Source organism: Acomys minous (assembly GCF_964271855.1).
Source record: "Acomys minous genome assembly, chromosome: 14".
Lineage (NCBI taxonomy): Eukaryota > Metazoa > Chordata > Mammalia > Rodentia > Muridae > Acomys > Acomys minous.
The window spans coordinates 3,160,676-3,178,488 of NC_140496.1; the positions used below are offsets into that span (position 1 = coordinate 3,160,676).

General features: G+C 52.0%; 1 protein-coding gene across 4 annotated transcripts in view; it reads left to right on the forward strand.

Moving 5' to 3' along the window:
* Window positions 1-17,813, forward strand: part of SIPA1L2 (signal induced proliferation associated 1 like 2) — a 144,795-nt gene that overhangs the window by 37,247 nt on the left and 89,735 nt on the right. For 3 of the 4 annotated variants that reach the window (XM_084756634.1, XM_084756633.1, XM_084756637.1), the window contains one exon: window positions 8,763-8,823. The gene's annotated coding sequence lies outside the window, so the exon portion shown is untranslated. Of the gene's footprint in view, window positions 1-8,762; window positions 8,824-10,062; window positions 10,150-17,813 lie in introns of those variants that run through there. The other variant, XM_084756635.1, reaches the window with a different exon arrangement.

The window sequence follows — 17,813 nt, forward strand, 5'->3', positions numbered from 1 at the left end:
CCTCTGGCATTTCTGGGAACACAGCCTCTCAGCAAAGCCCCCACTTCTGCCTTTGAGTCTCTCTCTCCTCTCTTCTGCAGTGACCCCTGAGTCTTAAGTTTAGGATTGTGTTGTGGATGTTAGATTTTATTTTATATGTATGTGTGTTTGCCTGCATGCATACATGTGCACCATAGGTATGTGTACGTGCTTGTGTGTGTGTGTGCGCGCGCGCGCGCACGCACACACACACACACACACACATACACACACACTAGCCTGCACCCACATAAAACTAACCTGACATACATAACACACACATATACAAAAGCACATAGGACGTTTGGTAGGTGAAAAGATGAGGATTAATTCAGTATTAACAGGAATAAACTGGAAATCCAGTCCACATGTTACATATTTAATGGCCCTGTAGCAGTGGGACTTGAGAGAGAGGTGAGGCCTGGAGGGGAAGGAGGAAGGAAAGGAGAGGAGGGGGGAGGGAGGAGGAGGGAGGTCCTTCAAGAGGTAGCTCCTGAGCAGATGCTATCTTTCAGGGACTAAATGGCCTTAGTGGCTGTGTGATACTTCCTACCACGTGGAGACCTTCCCCCTATATGGTCACTTGGTCCTGGACTTTGCAGATGCAGAACCATGAAACAGCCTTGTTTATATGTGATGCGGCCTTTGGTGCTTTGTTCTAGGGGCAGGGGCAGGTGATAGATGTGTGGAGCGCCCACCAGGCATTTGAGAGGACTACTCTGTCTAAGGCCCTCCTGCCTTCCTCTGACCCAGTCCTGCTTGTCCAGCAGCTGTGTGGGCGCTCTCCTGATGTACTAACCACGCTTTGAGCCCCACTGGCCACTGGGTTCTGAGTGGGAGTTACAGCGCCCCTCGCTCTCAATCCCCCAGTGTTTCTGTGCTGTTACCAGGTCTTGGGCTGTCTGCCTTCTGTGTACAGAACAGACAGCTGTTTCCCTGTGGCTTTGTTTGCCTAGGAGGACTTCCTCATCCCAGTCAGCGTTTCTCTGGTTCTTCTGCCTCTGACAAAATCTATCCTAGTGATAACAGTGTTTAAATTACTCTTTTGTGGTCAAAGCCACCGCTTCTGTGCTTTGGTTTTATTTTATGTACTGAAGTCTTTGGGGTGGCGTTTGCCCCACTACATTCTTTCCTAAAGGTTGCTGGCTGTGTCACTGCGAGAAGGGTCTCATCCAGTAGCTTGGGGCGTGTGGACTGGAGGAGCCATGTGGCCTGGTGAGGGGGTCCACAGCTTCCCAGGAATCTTCATTGTACAAATGGGTGTTGACAGTCTGCAGGTGTGGAGGACAGGACTGGACTAGTGACTCGTGTTCCCTGGGGGCATACACAGAAGGACCCAGGTTCCCAGAGAGAGCATACAGTGGATTCAAAGCTGAGTCCCATGGCTAGGCTTTGCCCTGAACCACAGCTGGGCTCCAGGAGGCTGGGAGCCTCACTTCTCCTCCCTGTGGACTTCCAGGCTGGTGAAACCACACCTTCTTTTGGTGTCCCCCTTGCGTTTTGAAATATTGCAACCGTTGCCTGACCTGGTCGGCTGGGCATAGTTGTTATTCTTGCAGATTAGAAGCACCAACCTTTCCAGTCTTTCTCACCTCTCGGTTTCCTACTTCAAGCTGTGAGAGGTTTAATTCAGTCCTGTGAGCATCTAGGGGATGTTTGCTTCCTGGCTCGCCTTGCTGCCTGCAGCCCTCGGATTTGCGTGCCCCGCCCTGCTCTGAGCCGGCTCCTCCCTCACCACTCCCTGGGCGGGTTGTTAAGAGAGCCTGTCCCTGAGCAGAGTGTCCAGGGCTGTATTTTTGCTATCTTCGGTGTGTACACAGACTTCACCCAGCAGTCTGTTGGCTCCTTTTGTATTGGGAAGTCAGGGAAGTGGAAGAAGAGAGGGTGTGAAGAGAAAATTACTTTTTTCATGATCTCTACCAAAGCAATAGAGTGTACTTAACTGTCTGCACAACTGTCTAGAGAAATACGGATAAAAGCCACATATTATGAATACAGTGAGTTACCAAAATGGATGGTAAAAGATGATTCACTTGCATTACATCTCCAAAGGCTTCTGGGAGGTTTTCTTTCATATCACGCAGTTGGTCCCAGAAGCTTGGTATGTGGCCAGCACCCTACGCGTACACAGAAGTGGGTGGAAGTCAGAACTTAGGAGGAGCCCGTCCTAGTGAGGAGGCACACATCAGCCAGCTCTCCCCACCTGTCACCGGATCCGTCCACGCCTTCTCTCCAGAGGTGGTGCAGCCCGCGGGTGGCACACCTGCCGGAGGTTGTTTTCTCTCTCATGCCTTTCTTTTGCTCACAGAGCTTGTGGTGGATGCTCCTTGTGCTGTGTGAATTGTTAGTACCATGTATCAGGACATGAGGCAGTAAGTGAGCTCTGCCCCTTGATAGAACAGTCGCAGAGGCAGCTGGAGCCTTGTGCCTGCGAGGGACACCTGCAGTCCTTTCTTAATTTGTGTGGCTGCTCTTACTCTGCATCCTTAAGTACACACCTGGACATCACAAGTCGCTCTCTCGGCTCCTCTTGCCTTCACGAGCATCACTGCAGGTTCACACTGTGGACTCCCAGGCTGAGCATGGTCACGTTGTTCCGTGGGAACTCTGATCAGCCACTGACAGCACAGCAAGGTGCGCACTCTCTCAGTCTCCCTCCCCCCACCCCCTGGTTGCGCTTAACCATAAATGGTGTCTCCTCGTTGCTATTGTTTGCTTGTCTCTGAGCAGGTGCTGAAGTGTCTAGCAGGTAGCTGTGGGAGCCCCGGGTCAGCTGTGCATGCCGGGCCCATGGGCATGGGCCTTTGTGCTGCTGAGGGGACGTCTGAGTGGTTCACCTGACTTCCTACTAGGGAACACCCTGTGACTGAGCCTGCAGCCCATTTCCCAATGGTCCCTGTCTGCAGTGGTTGCAGACTGGGTGGAGAGAGGATGGCTCCCAGGTGCCTGATGACCTCTCCTACTCCACCCTGTGCTGCCAAAGCCACTGTCTGGGCATGTGAACCAGAGAGACAGGGTAGGGCGCTGGGCGAGCAGGGGGCAGGAAGGCTGCCAGGGCTGAGCTGGCTACCTCGTCTATAAATTTGGCTTTGGGATTATGGGATAGTATTTTGGTATTGTTTTTGTTTTTTAACAGTAATGTAGCAAGAATGTATTGGTCCTGAAGTTTGTATTATTTTGTTGTGGTAAATGCTGAAAGAGATATCAACAGTTTCCTATACCACATATGTTAGTGAGAGTAATTTGTTGTTAACTCAAAATTCACAAAAAAGTAACATAAATTTGGCTGGACAGGATAAAAATACTGAATTCACTGCAGTGGCAGCAGCACCCAAGGCTCCTCCTGCCTATGAACTCACAGTTGAATGGCGCCAGCATGACAGAAATCTTGTAAGAGACTGAACACGTTGGAACAGAAAGTACAGTGTCCTTGGGCGCAGAGGGAGCGGGGCCACCTGGAAGCTCTTGACCTGTATTCTCTTAGAGATGGCAGAGACCTGGAGAGGGAAGGCTGAGAGACTGCCCTGTGAGGTGGAGGGCTGAGAGACTGCCCTGTGAGGTGGAGGGCTGAGAGACTGACTGACTGCCCTGTGAGGTGGAGGGCTGAGAGACTGACTGACTGCCCTGTGAGGTGGAGGGCTGAGAGACTGCCCTGTGAGGTGGGGTGGAGGGCTGAGAGACTGCCCTGTGAGGTGGAGGGCTGAGAGACTGCCCTGTGAGGTGGAGGGCCGAGTGGGCTCTATGTGAGGTGTGAGTGGTGATCCAAATCCTAGATGTTTCCTCATTAGCTCTAGGTTGGGATGAGTGGCAGGCCTGACTGAGCTCACCAGGTCTGTTGTAAAGTAAGTGTAAAGGATGACTTGGCCTCCTAACAGGACAAACAGATGCGACTCCCTCTTTTGTACTGCTCTATAAAACCTTCTCTGCGTGTCTTCCAGCCAGGTGTGACTCCTCCTCCCCAGTGAGGACTGTCCCACGGGAGATCGCTTCTGCCATCTGAGGACACTTGGACTCATTCTGTGGGAAGCCTGGCTTCCTGCTTGAGGCAGTGAAACTCCGGTGCCAGGAGCTGCATCTTGGTGTAGACAGCATCTAGGCTGCACGTTGGTGCTAGATTCGCTACATAACTCTTTGTTAAATAGTAAATAGCTTCAAAGGCTCCCTGTGTCCAGCTGCTCTTCTGTCTCTGAGTAACTTGAAAGGAACCAGAGTGATCACGTGTCTGCAGCCACCCATGTGCCAGGGCCATTCCTGTTGGGAGTTCCACAGGACTCAGTGCACACAGTGTGTGTGTGTGTGTGTGTGTGTGTGTGTGTGTGTGTGTGTGTGTGTGTGTGTGTGTGTGTGTTGAACACATACTTTTCATCAGGAGCATTGTGCCCACAGCACATTTTCAGGAAGGGTGATGTCATCTGATGTCCACGTCCTGAAGTCCCCTGGGACCCAGAGTCTTGGTGCTACATCTAGCACTGACTGTTCATGTCCTCAGCTTGTCTTCTGAGGTGTAACCTGGGCTTTGGGGGTTCATCGGGTCTGGGTTGGTGTCCAGCTGGGCTGGGCAGTCTAAGCTAGGCCCAAATGCTGCTGCTTGCTCAGTCACCGTATCTCAGAATGGCGAAGGGGCTGAGGTGGGAGAGAAGGGCTTTACTTGATGGTCTGAGCATCTGGGCCGTGGGCAGAGAGGGACAGGCCGTGTTTGGCATGCCTGGTCTTGACTTGGAGAGGTCTCAGTATTTTGACAAGGACCTTTCATCTATTTGTTTTTTCATGTGTGTTTTATATGCAGTTTATGGCAGCATCAGTCACCCTTGGGTGTCTTTCCTCAGACTCCATTCATCAGGGCCTCTCGCTGGCTTGGGATTCAAAGTTCCTCTGGGTTGTCTCTTTGCTCCAAATCCCAGTGCTGGGTTTATAGGAGCACACACCGAGGTGCTGGCTGGGTCCATAGGGGGCACACACTGCGGTGCTGGGTCTATAGGAGCACACACCTCAGTGCTGGCTGGGTCCATAGGGGGCACACACTGCGGTGCTGGGTCTATAGGAGCACACACCTCAGTGCTGGCTGGGTCTATAAGGGGCACGCATCGCGGGGCTGGGATCTATAGGAGCCTGCACCACACCTGACTTTTACCCATGGGTTCTGGCCTTGAACTCAGGTCCTTATGCTTGCAGGGGAAGCACTTGACCAGCTGAGCATCTTCCCAGGGCTGGATGCACTCTCTCAGAGCCCCACTTCATTAGGAAATCTGCGGGGAGGACCAAGGTGTGGGAGAGGAGCATGTCTGCATATGAGGTGTCTCAGCACAGACCTAGGAGTGAAGACCTTCCTGCCCCTTCCTGTGTGTCCCAGCTCATGGCAGTTGCTGGGGAAGACTGCTCTGCTGGAAACCCGGTTTTAGGCGCCCCTCCCCCAGCGCCCCATTGAGCCACCTGTGAAGGAGGAAGTGCCTGCTCCAGAGCCCCCATTGCTACTTGGAGACTCTGTGGCTTCCTTTCCTGCCCATAAACAAAAGCAGTGGCTGAAAGAGTGGGCGCTGCTTATCATGGGATGCTTGCCGTGTCAGAGGAAGGAAAGGGGCTTTTCCAGAGCGGGCATTGTGTAGGATCTCACTGTAAACTACAGACACTAGCCCAGGAGTGTGGTGTGAAGCTGACTGCCACAGCAGAGCATCGTGAGCTTCGCTTTGTCATGCCAGCCTCATGGCGGAGCGCACGAGGACGTGGGAGTAGAGGGAAATGGAACCCTGGCCTTTGAGGAACACTGATACTTCCGAGGTACCTGTCTCCACAGGGTCTCCTGGTGGCTGCCCCGTATGCAGTGCAGCACTGTCTCCACAGGGTCTCCTGGTGGCTGCCCCGTGTGTAAGTGCAGCACACCTCTTGTACATGAGCGGTGGCAAAGGCCTTCATGTACAGTGTGCTGCTGTCCTGCAGCTGGAAGCTAGGAGGTGGCCTGTGGGCGCTCGCCCAGCGGCTGCTGTCATAGATGGACAAGTCAGTGGACTCCTGAGAATACCTAAGTTTTTAATGTTAGGAAATCATTGATAACTATTTTAGCTTTTGGGGGGCATATATTCTGGTAAAATAAGTGGTTTGGAATTATCAAGTAAGTTAATATTACACAGCCATTGTGTCTCCATTTATGGTTTTCTGTAAGACTAGAGTTCCGAGCCCGTGAACCCGTTAAAGCGACTTCTTCCCCTCAACCTGTTTCGCATGTCTGCTTTGAGCCTGCAGGACTCCAGGAACCTCACTTAAGAGAAACCGTCTTAAAAAAAGAAAAAAAAACCCTCTTCTCAGCTTTTGTCCCTTGTGACAGACCCATGTGTCTTACTTAGCAGCCCCAGCTTCCACAATGTAACAGATGTCGAAATTTCCTTCCTCCTAAGGCTGAATAATATCCATTGTAAGAATGAGCCACATTGTGTTTATTCACCCTTCATGGACACTTGAGTTGGTTCCACCGTCTGCAGTCAATGTGGGCAGGCACACACCTCAGGAGCAGTGGTTCTCAAACTGTGGGTGGGACCCTTTGCGGATGAGCAACCCTTTCACAAGGGTCACCTAAGACCATTAGAAAATACAGATATTCACATTACAATTCATAACGGTAGCAAAATTACAATTATTAAATAGTGAAAATAATCGTATGGTTGGGTCAGCACAGCATGAGGAACTGTAGTAAAGGGAACCGCTGCCCCGGGGCCTGCTGCTGGGCTTCTGCACCTCAGAGCAGGGTGACTGGAGTACGGGGACAGTGACCTGCCCTCTTAGCGACCCAGCTGCTGCTGAGGGCCTTCTAGAAACCCCCATCAGCTGCCTCAGGGCTCCCAGAAGTGGAGTCAGACTGCGGAAGGTAGGCATCCAAAATCAGAGCCCAATCACAGCCTTCTGAGTAAGTGACCTTGTATTTATTTCCTATTGAAGTGGTTGGTGACAGGCCAGCACACCAGGTGTCTCTCACTGGGGGCTGCCTTGGCTCACAGGAAGCCCAGTGGGATTCTGGAGCTGCTGCCTTTAAACCGCTCCTGGGTTCCGCTGGGCAGTGGCCCCTCCCCCTCATTGCTGTGTCTTGGGTTTGAGAGCAGGAGTGTGGATTTTAGGGCGCTTTAGTTTTAGACTTAAGTCCACATTCCAGTCTTGCAATTCCAGAGGGCCCACAAGGTGCAGTTTCTTTCCTTCTTGTACATACACCCCCTTGTCCCGTCCCCCCCCCCCCCAACTCCTCTCTCTGGGTGAGACAAGGTTTCACATAGCTCAGTCTGAGCTTGAATTCTCCATGTAGCAAAGGATGACCTTTGACCCTCCTGTCTCCACCCTGAGTGCTGGATCCCTGTGGATGCTGCCACACGTGGTTGAGGTGGTGCTGAGGACTGAACCCAGGGCTGCATGCATGCTGGCCATGCTCTGCCAGCTGAGCTGCTGCCCAGCCAAGAGCCTGCTTCCTCAGAGTGCAGATCTCCTCACTCAGCATGATGGCGGCTGATTCTTTCATTCTTTGTTTTTCTTTCCTTTCCTTCATTCTTTTCCAGTGAGTGTGAGTCCCTAAAGAGCTTCAGGGCTGTTAACCAAAGCAGCCACCACTCAGCAGGGTCATCTGGAGCACAGCTCTCCTGTAGGTCTGAGTGTCACCTCCATGGCACCTGAAGTGACTGGATCCCATGGGGTTTGGGTGGTGTGCTTGGTTTGTACTGTTACTTCCTGTGGTTGAATTAGGATTCGAACCTTTTTAAAGTATTTGTTGGGGCAGGGGAAATGGCTGTGGCAGGGATCCAGCTTTGGTTCTGAATGAAAGAAAGAAAAAGCAAAGGACCATGACTGCGCCTAGGTAAGGGGTAAGACAGAGTTTATTACAGACATGTGGGCGAGCCAGTCCAGGATGGATGTGACCCTGAGCTTGGGGGCGGGGGGGGGGGGGAGGTAAGAGAGCGGAGAGAGCGAACAACAGCCAGGAGTACAAAGAAGGCTGCAGCCAAATGGTTGGATTGTAGAGGGAAGAGCAGCCTAGTACCCTGGGCTGGAGTGCAGGGTAGGGAGCAGGGTCTGCCAGCCAGGAGGGTCCTCTAACAGGTAGGAACTGAGGGATGCTGGGAGAACCTGGTGGCCAGGGTCTGCTCAGACATGTTAAAATAGGTCCCTCAGTCATTTGTCTAGGACTTGAAACCTAACAGGTTCCCAGCACCCACACGTGGCACACAGCAGTGTGCAGTCCCAGTTCAAGAGAACCTCACGCCTCTTCTGGCCTCTGGGGCTTGTGGTGTACATACATGTAGGTAACACAGTCATACACATGTAAATTAGTCTTTAAAATACTAAACCATACCTTGAAATGACAGTAACAATAGGGATGTATGTAAAAAACTGACAATAAACCCCTTTCCTTCTGTTATAAACACTATTTCACAAAAATAACTTCTCCAGTTCAAGAATGGCATTGCACAGAGAGACTGCATTTGCAAATCTCCACCATCTGGATTCAGAGCAGGCTGCTGGGTTCTTTTCCTTGTCTCTTTGGTCAACCTTTGGCACTATCACGTGTCGTTCAACCTCAGCAAGCTCCATTACACGCTGTGAGAGGAAGAGAAGGAAAAACAGTAAGGTATGCTCTGGTGCCGTTGATGAACCTGGATCTGACCTCCTGGGATCCCTGGATGGAGCTGCGGTCACCCAGGGATTCTGACCACACTGAAAACTGCTGCTGGAATTTCCCTCAGGAATCTGACCAGATCTTTCTTCTCCTGCAGGTTTTTGCTGCAGGCTGTGCAAGCGCCGGGCTCTGCCACAGGGAGGCTGCAATCGTTTTAGGTAAGCTGCTGCTGGCTGCCATGCCGACCCAGTTGCCCTCCACAGCTATTTGACATTTAACTGGACTCCTGTTCACCAACAGTGGTTCTTGGGAAAGGCTGGGCTCGCTCAGTGTGTTGGATGTTGTGACTTCACTCACAGCCTATGTCCTGAGCAAGGTTTACCCAGGCTCCTTTGAACTCCTGAGTTGCCTAAGTGGGGAGAGGCGCTGTTTCCAAACCAAGTCACCAGGGAATTTGTGTGTGCCCCTTGGTGTGTTTTAAGGGTACGCACTTTGCAATGATCCTGCGCTTGTCTGCGTAGAGGGTGCCCTCAGGGAACAAGGACTCGGATGAGCATATTGTGGGCAAGGGGCTGCCTGGAGTCCACTGTCCTGGAGAGTGCAGGACATGTGGGCGTGCTGAGGTGAGCCGTGGGCAGACGGGAACAACTGTGAGCTAACCCTGTCAGCCCTCAGTGCAGGCCCTGCTGCCTCCTTCCTTAGAATGTACAGAATATGTAGGGACAGCGGCAAGTAAGCAGGGTCTGTGAAGACGCCTGTCAGGGGTGACCACCTGTCAACCACTTTCCATCCTCTTCTGCTCTACCTTATAAGCCCACTCACACACATGTGCATGTCTGTACCTCCTCACAGGTGGGACTTTCTACCCTCTGTCCCTAAGAACTTCAACATGTATGTCCTAGGAATAAATGCAAGCACACACAGACACAGCGGTTCAGTTACCAACCTTGAGTTATTTAATACTCCTGTATGTCTCATCTGTTACCAGCTTTCCAGGTCAGTTCGTCTGACCCAGAGTGCCCTTCCTGGCAACATCCACCTCCATACAGTGGCCAGTTCAGGGCTGGGTGCTGCATGTAACTGCCATGTCTCTTGTTCATCCTGGTACCTTCAGCCTGTGGTTACGCGTGCGCAGCTTGTGTGTGTGTGTGTGTGTGTGTGTGTGTGTGTGTGTGTGTGTGTGTGTCTGTCTGTCTGTCTGTCTGTCTGTCTGTCTGTCTCCGTGTACCTTTGGCAGCTGTAGCTGGGCTTGCCTTTATAATGTGGGGCAAGTGTTTGAACAAAGCCAGGATGTCACCACCGGAGACGTCGACAATGTCCCACACTGCTCAGGGTCAGTGCATGCCACTCATGTCTGGTGAGGCTGTGGAAGTCTCTGTACAGAAGGGAGTGACTGCTGAGGGTGGGGGTAGAGGACCAGGGTGGCTTTTGTGACACAGCTCTGTTCCCTCCTGACGGGAACCAGAAGGCTCCGTCCACTTCCTGTGCTCACGGAAGCACTTGAGCCTGAGCAACTTCTCATCAGGAAATAAAACTGCAGGGAGGTGAGACCCGTTCAGCACAGGAAGCTAGCAGAACCGCCAGGGTTTGCTTTAAGGAAAGAGCCTTCTTTTGTGAGGCTGCATTTGTCCTCTGAGTGCCGGGGGCTCCTCTCCAGCTGGGTGACAAGTCAGTGCTGTCAAAACCAGGTGGCTGGCTGAGGCTGGACCCCGTGGAGGACCCTCTGGCGTTTCCTCACCTTGGAGAGCTGTGGAAAGCAGGTGTGCTTGAGTTTCTCCAGCCCAAAGGGTGCAGTTCCTGTCCAAGGCTTAGTGGGTAACCTTGAGGTGGGTCCTGGGCGGGTGCAAGGGTGTGGGGTCTGATCCCGGCCAGAGATGTTAGGCATCTGATTGTAGTTGGCTGCATTGCACGTGAGGGTATCACCTCATACAACCCAGGCACGAGATAGAGGGTACAGGCTTCCTGTAAACCTAGTCACATTTGAAAAGTGGAATTACCTAGGTGTGGTTCTGCTGACCTTTGGGCAGGTGGATATCTGTGAGTTCTAGGCCAGCCTGATTTACATATCATTTCAGGCCAGCCAGAGCTGTTGGTACGTACTCCCCCACCGCGCCCCCAAAGGAACTAATTGCTCAGTGGGTAAAGGTCCTTGAGTGCACCCAGACAACCTGAAGTCAGTTCCCTGAAACTATATGGTCGGATAAAAGAACAGATTTCTCTCTGATAGCCACATGCACGCAGTTTGCCCCCTCTGACCTCTCCACACGTATGTACATGTGTGCTCCTAACACCTGAAGGTGATGTACTGTGCACCGAGACCTCCAGTGTGCTTCAGCTGGGAGACGGTCACAGCCTGCATCATGAGCACGCAGGCTGTGTGCTTCCTTCGTGAGAAGCTCTGAGCCGGCTCTGAGTTGAAGACTGCAGAGGCCGGGCTCTGTCACAGAGTGCACTGCCATTTCATAAGCTGTTTCCGCTCTTTGGTTTGTTTGTTTACATGGCTGTTTGTTTGGTGGCGGCAGCAGAGGAGGCCTCATGGAGGAGGCGTTCACAGGAACAGTGGGTAGCTTCAGACTCGGGTTCCTTGGTGAAATGACTGTTTGTCCCTCGGAGTCTTTCCTTGTTGACTAACCGTGTGTCTGAAGGCCGCAGGGAGAACCCTCCACATCCCAAGTCCCAGCTCAGGCTCTCCTGCCTCCTTCTTCCTAGGGGTGGAGTTCTTGGGGACCCTGGGTCACTTGGCCCCCTATGTACCTGCCTGGCTGCTCCCCACTTTGAAGGGCTGTTTAAAGCACTCTGACACGAGAGCCTAAGCATTTAGCACAGCGTGGAAACTGCAAAGGTGAATCAGCTGGTGAAACTTTGTTAATAGTAAACACAGTGGAGTTAACAGCTGTGTCTTTTGCCCTAAGTCTATTTCTGTGTATTTGGTGTTGCTGCATCTGCTCTGAAGAGTGCTGTGCTCCTGTCCTCCCGTGAGTGCTCCTGTCCTCCTGTGAGTGCTCCTGTCCTCCCGTGAGTGCTCCTGTCCTTCCGTGAGTGCTCCTGTCCTCCTGTGAGTGCTCCTGTCCTCCTGTGAAGATGGACCATACGGTGATGAGATGCTCAAATCCTCCCAAGGCCGACAGAGGAACTACAGTCTGGTGCAAGGTTCTCAGCTTTGAGCCGTTTTGGCTCGGGATACATAGATAAACATGCTTGTTACATGGATTTTGAGTGGTGGCACATACCTGTAATCCCAATGTTCAGGATACTTAGGCAGGAGGAATGTGAATTCAGGGCTAGGCTGAACTACATATGGAGACAGTGTCTTTAAAAAAAAAAATCTCAACACACATACAGTATACACCACACACACCCCAAACACACACAGTTGTACGTTCACAAGCTTAGTGAAAATTGTGATTTAGTGAAGGGACCGTAATGTTAGAGTTGGTCAGCAGCCTGAGCTCTACCAGCAGACTGTCAGTGTTAATTTATTTAACCTTGAGCAATTTGCCTAAACTGTTGCTGGAGAATGAGCCCAGGGCCTTGCATTTTGCCCTTAGACCTGGGCTTTAGTTGCCTCACTTTCCTTACAAGCAAAATGCACTGAAGAGCCACACCCACATCAGTAGCCTCTGGGAGGGGTGGGGCCTGGAGAAGCCAATGGATGCTCCCTGGCCAGCCAGGAAGTAGTGTTTGTATAGGTGCTGTATTGGGAGCACCTGGGGGCGGCGGCTGGGGCGATCTCAGCTGTTGGGCTGCAAGGAGAAATAGCTACATAGCAGTCAGTGTCAGGGTTTTTGTCTAATTTTATTAACGGGACACTTGCCACTACCAATGTAGCTATTTAACTACTTTTTTTTTTCCTGGGGAAAACCCAAATACTAGCTCAGTTGCTAAGAACGCTCACCATGATCTGTTATGTCCCTGTAACATGACCACTCTGTTCTGAAGGGAATATGGTGAGAATTCAATCTGAGCCAGATGGCACTGACTGACCTTGGGCTGGCTACACAAGTGTGACCCCAAATGACATCACCCACCACTGCCGGTGCTTTTTATGGCCTCCTTTGTTCTGTGCCTGCAAATCAATGCACTTCCATCCTGCTGGAGGGAGCATCAGGTGGGCGGCACAGCACTTGGTCTCTGGGTTCCTGTGTTATCTCTCAGCATTTTTAGCCTCAGGGTTTGAGATAGCTAGGAGTCTGCTAAGTTTCAAGATGGCACAGAAGTTAAACTAATTGGCTTTTAAAGGACCTAAGATAAATTTACCTCTGGACCTGCAGCATTCCACATTGTTGTTACTGGTGGTGTTAGGGTCAGAGCAGGGGCCTGGCAGCCCCAAGGGCATCAGCTTGGCCACTGTCCTCAATAGACCACTTAGAGGAACAAGGGGCCAGCGGTGAAAAGCCAAGAAAGAGATCTATTCAGTGAGGCCACCCCGAGAAGAGGAGCCCATATGGCCAGCGACCCCTCCCCCAACCTCCGCTCTTCAGGGTCCTGACTGGAGGGTTAGGTTTGAATAGAGAGCACAAGTGCACATAGCTAAGCAGCTCTGGTCAAGGTGTGGGCCTGCCCCTCACTCCCACCATCCTCTCAGCTCCAGTCTCCTGCACTGTGTCAGGGCTGTGTGACATCTCTGCCTGGGAGGCAAGTCCCCTCTGGCCTGCACCAGCTGGGGCATGGGGGAGGGCTCGGGTGTCTATAGAATAGTCTCATTAACCTGTCGGGGTGGCCACAGGGTCAGGATATCCTCCTGCGCTTGTGTTGAGCCATCTGCAGCTTCTTGAGTAGACAAGTTCTCTTCAGAGAGCTCCAGCACGCTCACTGCCCCATCTCAGGCTTGCCCTGAGTCCACACTAGGAAGCCATGGCAAGGATGTTAATAGCAGCTGTACTGAAAAGAGAAAATTGTGAGTGCTAAGTTAGTGTCAGGGTTGTAGGAGTCCTTTTAAGTTCCCAGTTTGTTGGGTGTCTCTAGCTTCTCACAGAGCAGGCTCTGTTCTGGCAAGCTGTGTACCTCACAGGGGTGGCACTCTTGGCTTCTCGGCTGTGTAGGCGTCAACCCTGAAAATGGCTCACTCTAGACTGGCGTGCGTGTGTGTATGTACATACATGTCTCTGTACAGGTACACATGTATATATGTCCACATGGGAACAGAGCCATCCTCAGATCATGTGCCTGAGATGCCTTCCACCTTGTTTTTGTTGTTTTATTTTGTTAAGACAGACCTTCTCGCTAACTCAGCAATAAACTAGTTGGCCAGTGAGCCAGAGACCGCCTGCCACTGCCTCCCCAGCACTAGGCTTCTAAGCGCGTGCATCCACGCTGCGCTGTTCTACCTGGTTCTTGAGCTCCATTTGGGCCGTCATGCTCGCACTGTGAGCACCTGACTCACCAAGCCCGAGGCTCAGAGGTGCTTTTGTTGCTTGCTTTGCCGGCCGGGCAGTGGAGCTCAGTTGCTGGGAGCCCTGTGCTGCCTTAAGCTAGCAGCTGCTCATTCAAGACACTGTGAAGAAGAGTTACTGTAGTGTATGTAATTAATGTAACAACATAACCTCATGGCACAGTGCGTGTGTGGAGATCAGAGGACAGCTTGTGCAGTCAGCTGGGCACATCCACCTTTACTTGGGTTCTGGGAATGCAACAGTGGTCGCCGGCTTGCAGACACCTTTACCTCCTGAGCCATCTTGCTTCTAAAGAGCTTGAAAATCCTGGTGTTTGATATTTAAGAGCCGAGTCAACAGTGAGTTTCCAGCATCTGTGTTTACGCTTCCCAGGTGACCCCCATAGGCAGCAGAGGGAGGGGGAGCTGCCTTGGCACTAGGGGAAATGAGTGAGAACAACAGTGATTGTTGTAACGTGGGCATCGCCTTCAAGCCCACTTCCAGGAATAAGGACAGTCTGTTTGGTAGAAATGAGGAAGTGACATCACGGGTCCTGGCTTGGCTTCTCTGCCCTCTGCCGCACCTGCCTGCCCTCTGTGCTCCGAGGACAGAGCCTGGTGCAGAGGGAGCTCCTGCCTCCTTTCCCAGTGTCCTTTGTCTGCTGTGTGAAGCACGGCAGGCAGGCAGTGCTCCTGTGATGCCTGCCTGGGAACCACACTATTTTTAGGAACTTCTCCACACAATAGGTTTATAAAAAGGCTGTTGAGCCCTTTGAGGCTGCTGCATTCCGTCTGACAAAGTTGAGTTACAAGTCGGCTTTCCCGCCTCACTGTTCAGGCATGTAGGATTTTCTTTGCTTCATCTTTTTTTCTTCTTCTTCCTTGGAAAGCACCAAAGTAGCTTGGAGATCCAGAAATGTGACGGCCCTGACAGGCTGCGCCAGGTGTCTGCGGAGAGCTCTCTCGTGCTCTTTCTCCAGCTTCGCACACGTTGTTTAAGTTGCAAGTTTTATGTCTCCTCCTTTTCCTTTTAAAATGTGCTAAAATATGCGCAGTTAGTGGTGCTGTTGGGAAAAGTGAACAAGCAAGCTCTGTGGTTTCTGTGTCCTGAGTTGTTTCTCCCTCAAGGAAGGGATCCCCTAGTCCGGGCCTAGTGACCCATCAGGAAAACAAGCACTGCTTGGACTAGTGATGTAGCCAGCTCAGTTGGCAGCATGCTTGCCTAGCATGAAGGACACCCTGGATTCTTCCCCCAATGCCACATAACACCAGGGTGGTGACCCAGGCCTGTAGTCCCAGCACTCCAGAGGTAGAGGCAGGAAGATGACAAGTTGACTTCACGGTCACTGTTGGCTGCATAGTGAGTAAGTTCAAAGCCAGCTTCATGCTCGTGGGACCCTGTCTCAACAGAATAAGAGAAGATGGGAGAAGAACAATTGGACAATTGAATCTTGTTCCTCACTCTAAGCTCTGAATGAGTTTGTTCATCAGAGCGGAAGGACTGACTGGCCGTCACTGAAAACACACGCAGGCGCATGCACACACCTCATAGAGCTTGACTCTCTCCTGTGACGCTGGATGGCTTGGCCTCTCCTTTCCCTGGCTGCTTTCGGCTGAAGTGCTGCACTAAGCAGTGCACTAGACTCACGCTGTGCAAATGTGAATCAAAAAGGTCAGCTTCATGAGGATCATTCTCAAACGAATTGGCTTGTAGGCACTTAGCCAAATAACCATTTTCTTAGCACAGCTTGCAGAGCGCGTAGACTTGGAGTTGTCCATGGTGACCTTGCGATGCTTGCAGAGGGGTCTGGCCTCCCTCGGCTGGCCTTACTCTTGTGTAGCTCTCCAGGCCTTGCCATGTGCTCCTGGGACCTCAGCCGCTGTAAGGACAGGTGTGGCGCTTTGCTGAGGGAGCCACGTAGGGCCACCTGGCTGCATTTGTCTTCTCCAGTGTCCCTCTCGCTCCCTGGGCTTACCAGGGGCCTGGCCGGCAGCCAGTGGGTACTGATGCTTTCTTTGGTGTTCCTCAGGTGCCTGGCTCGGGGACCGCCTGCTTGCTTCACTTGTGGACACTGTTTAGTGATTTCCAAGCAGCATCTCTGCTCATAGATCCATTACCATGGTCACTGCACAGAGCATCCTGTGTCCCCTTCCCTGGTGCTCTGCTGTTGATTCATTAGGCCTAGGATGGGGCCCTGAAGATGAATTTTCCACCAGGCCCTCCTGAGGGAATTGTCTATGTGGACCATCCTTGGATGAACCATAAAAGCCCGGACAGTAAGTAGCTAACCCCAGGGTCAGAAAGGTCAACTCATTCCCTCTCTGTTCCGTACCAGTTCACGGTACAGAAGTGCCCACAGGCTCCTAAGCTGCCCACCCAGACCCAGAGCTGGCTTTGCCTGCCTGTCCTTTCTGGTGCTGGAGGGCCGGATGGCAAAGGGTCACTGTGGACTGCATGTCCATCCCACCCCAGGCTAATGGCCAAGTGCGGTCTCCTTGAGTGTGTTTCCATGAGTTGCTGTCCATGTTGGTCTTTTTGTGTCTCGTGCTGTTCTGCTTGCCTTTGTACCTGGTGGGTGTGTGCACTGTTGTGTCTCGTGCTGTTCTGCTTGCCTTTGCACCTGGTGGGTGTGTGCACTGTTGTGTCTCGTGCTGTTCTGCTTGCCTTTGCACGATGGTGGGTGTGCGAGCTGTTGCGTCTTGTGCTGTTCTGCTTGCCTTTGCACGCTGGTGGGTGTGTGCACTGTTGTGTCTCATTCCACTTCGCTTACCTTTGCACGCTGGTGGTGTACGAGCTCTGAACATGTTTTATTAGAACATAGGTTCAGCTGAGGTGGTTCTGAGCCTGGTAGGGACATCTAAACTGTAGCCGAATTCACATTTCATAGTGACAGTTGCCTCCCTGTAAAAGCAAAACCTCAAGACATTTTTGGTTGTTTTTGATTGCTGAGAAAGAATCTCAGTTTGTAGCCCATGATAACCACCCTAATACAATTGTCCTCTAGCCCAGGATGACCCCAAATATAATTGTCCTCCTGCCTCAGCCTCTTGGGTGCTAATATTCCAGATGCAAGGTATTATGCCTAGCTTATAAATCTGTTTAGTCAAAGGCCGGCTCCTCAGAATTGATCTGAAACCTCACGTAAATGAAGTTAGGGAGGGCAACCGAGGAGGATGAGAAAGTTCCAGTCTGTGTTCTTTGCCTCTCTGACCCAGCACTGTCCTGTCCTCTTCCCATGGGGAGGGTCTTCCTCCTGGGGAGGGGGAGGGGGTGCCTACAGCCAAGGGCCCTTCATACAAGGGAGCAAGATGTGCCCAGCCAGACGCCATGTGTTTATGTTTCTTCAGTGCTAGAGCTTGAGCGTGCGACCCAGAAGCACCCTCCACTTTTTAACATTTGAGGCAGGGTCTCACACACTTGTTCATACCAGCCTGACCTTTGCTCCCCCTGTGTCTGTGTTGAGAGTCGCAGAGATGACAGGCCTGTGTCAGCCACCATGACAAACGCTGCCCTCATATTTCAGGAGCTCTGTGCTCTCACAGGCTGCTTCGCCGTCTCCCGGGCGTTAGCATGCGCGGGGCTGTTTGCTTTGCCTTTTCTTCATAAGCACCCTGCCTCTGAAACCCAGTGTCTGTGCCCCACGTTGTTCACACTTCTCAGCTGTCTGAGCTTTCATATCTTCCCTGTGGTGGTACCTTCCGTTCTTTTGCAAGAAATTCAGTCTTGTGGGCTCTTCCCGTCCCAGCTAACTTACTTGCTACTCATGTAGCCGCAGGCCCTCAGCTGTGAGACTCCAAGTGGAGGCCGCTGCCCCTACCCGAGCTTGACCCCTTGGT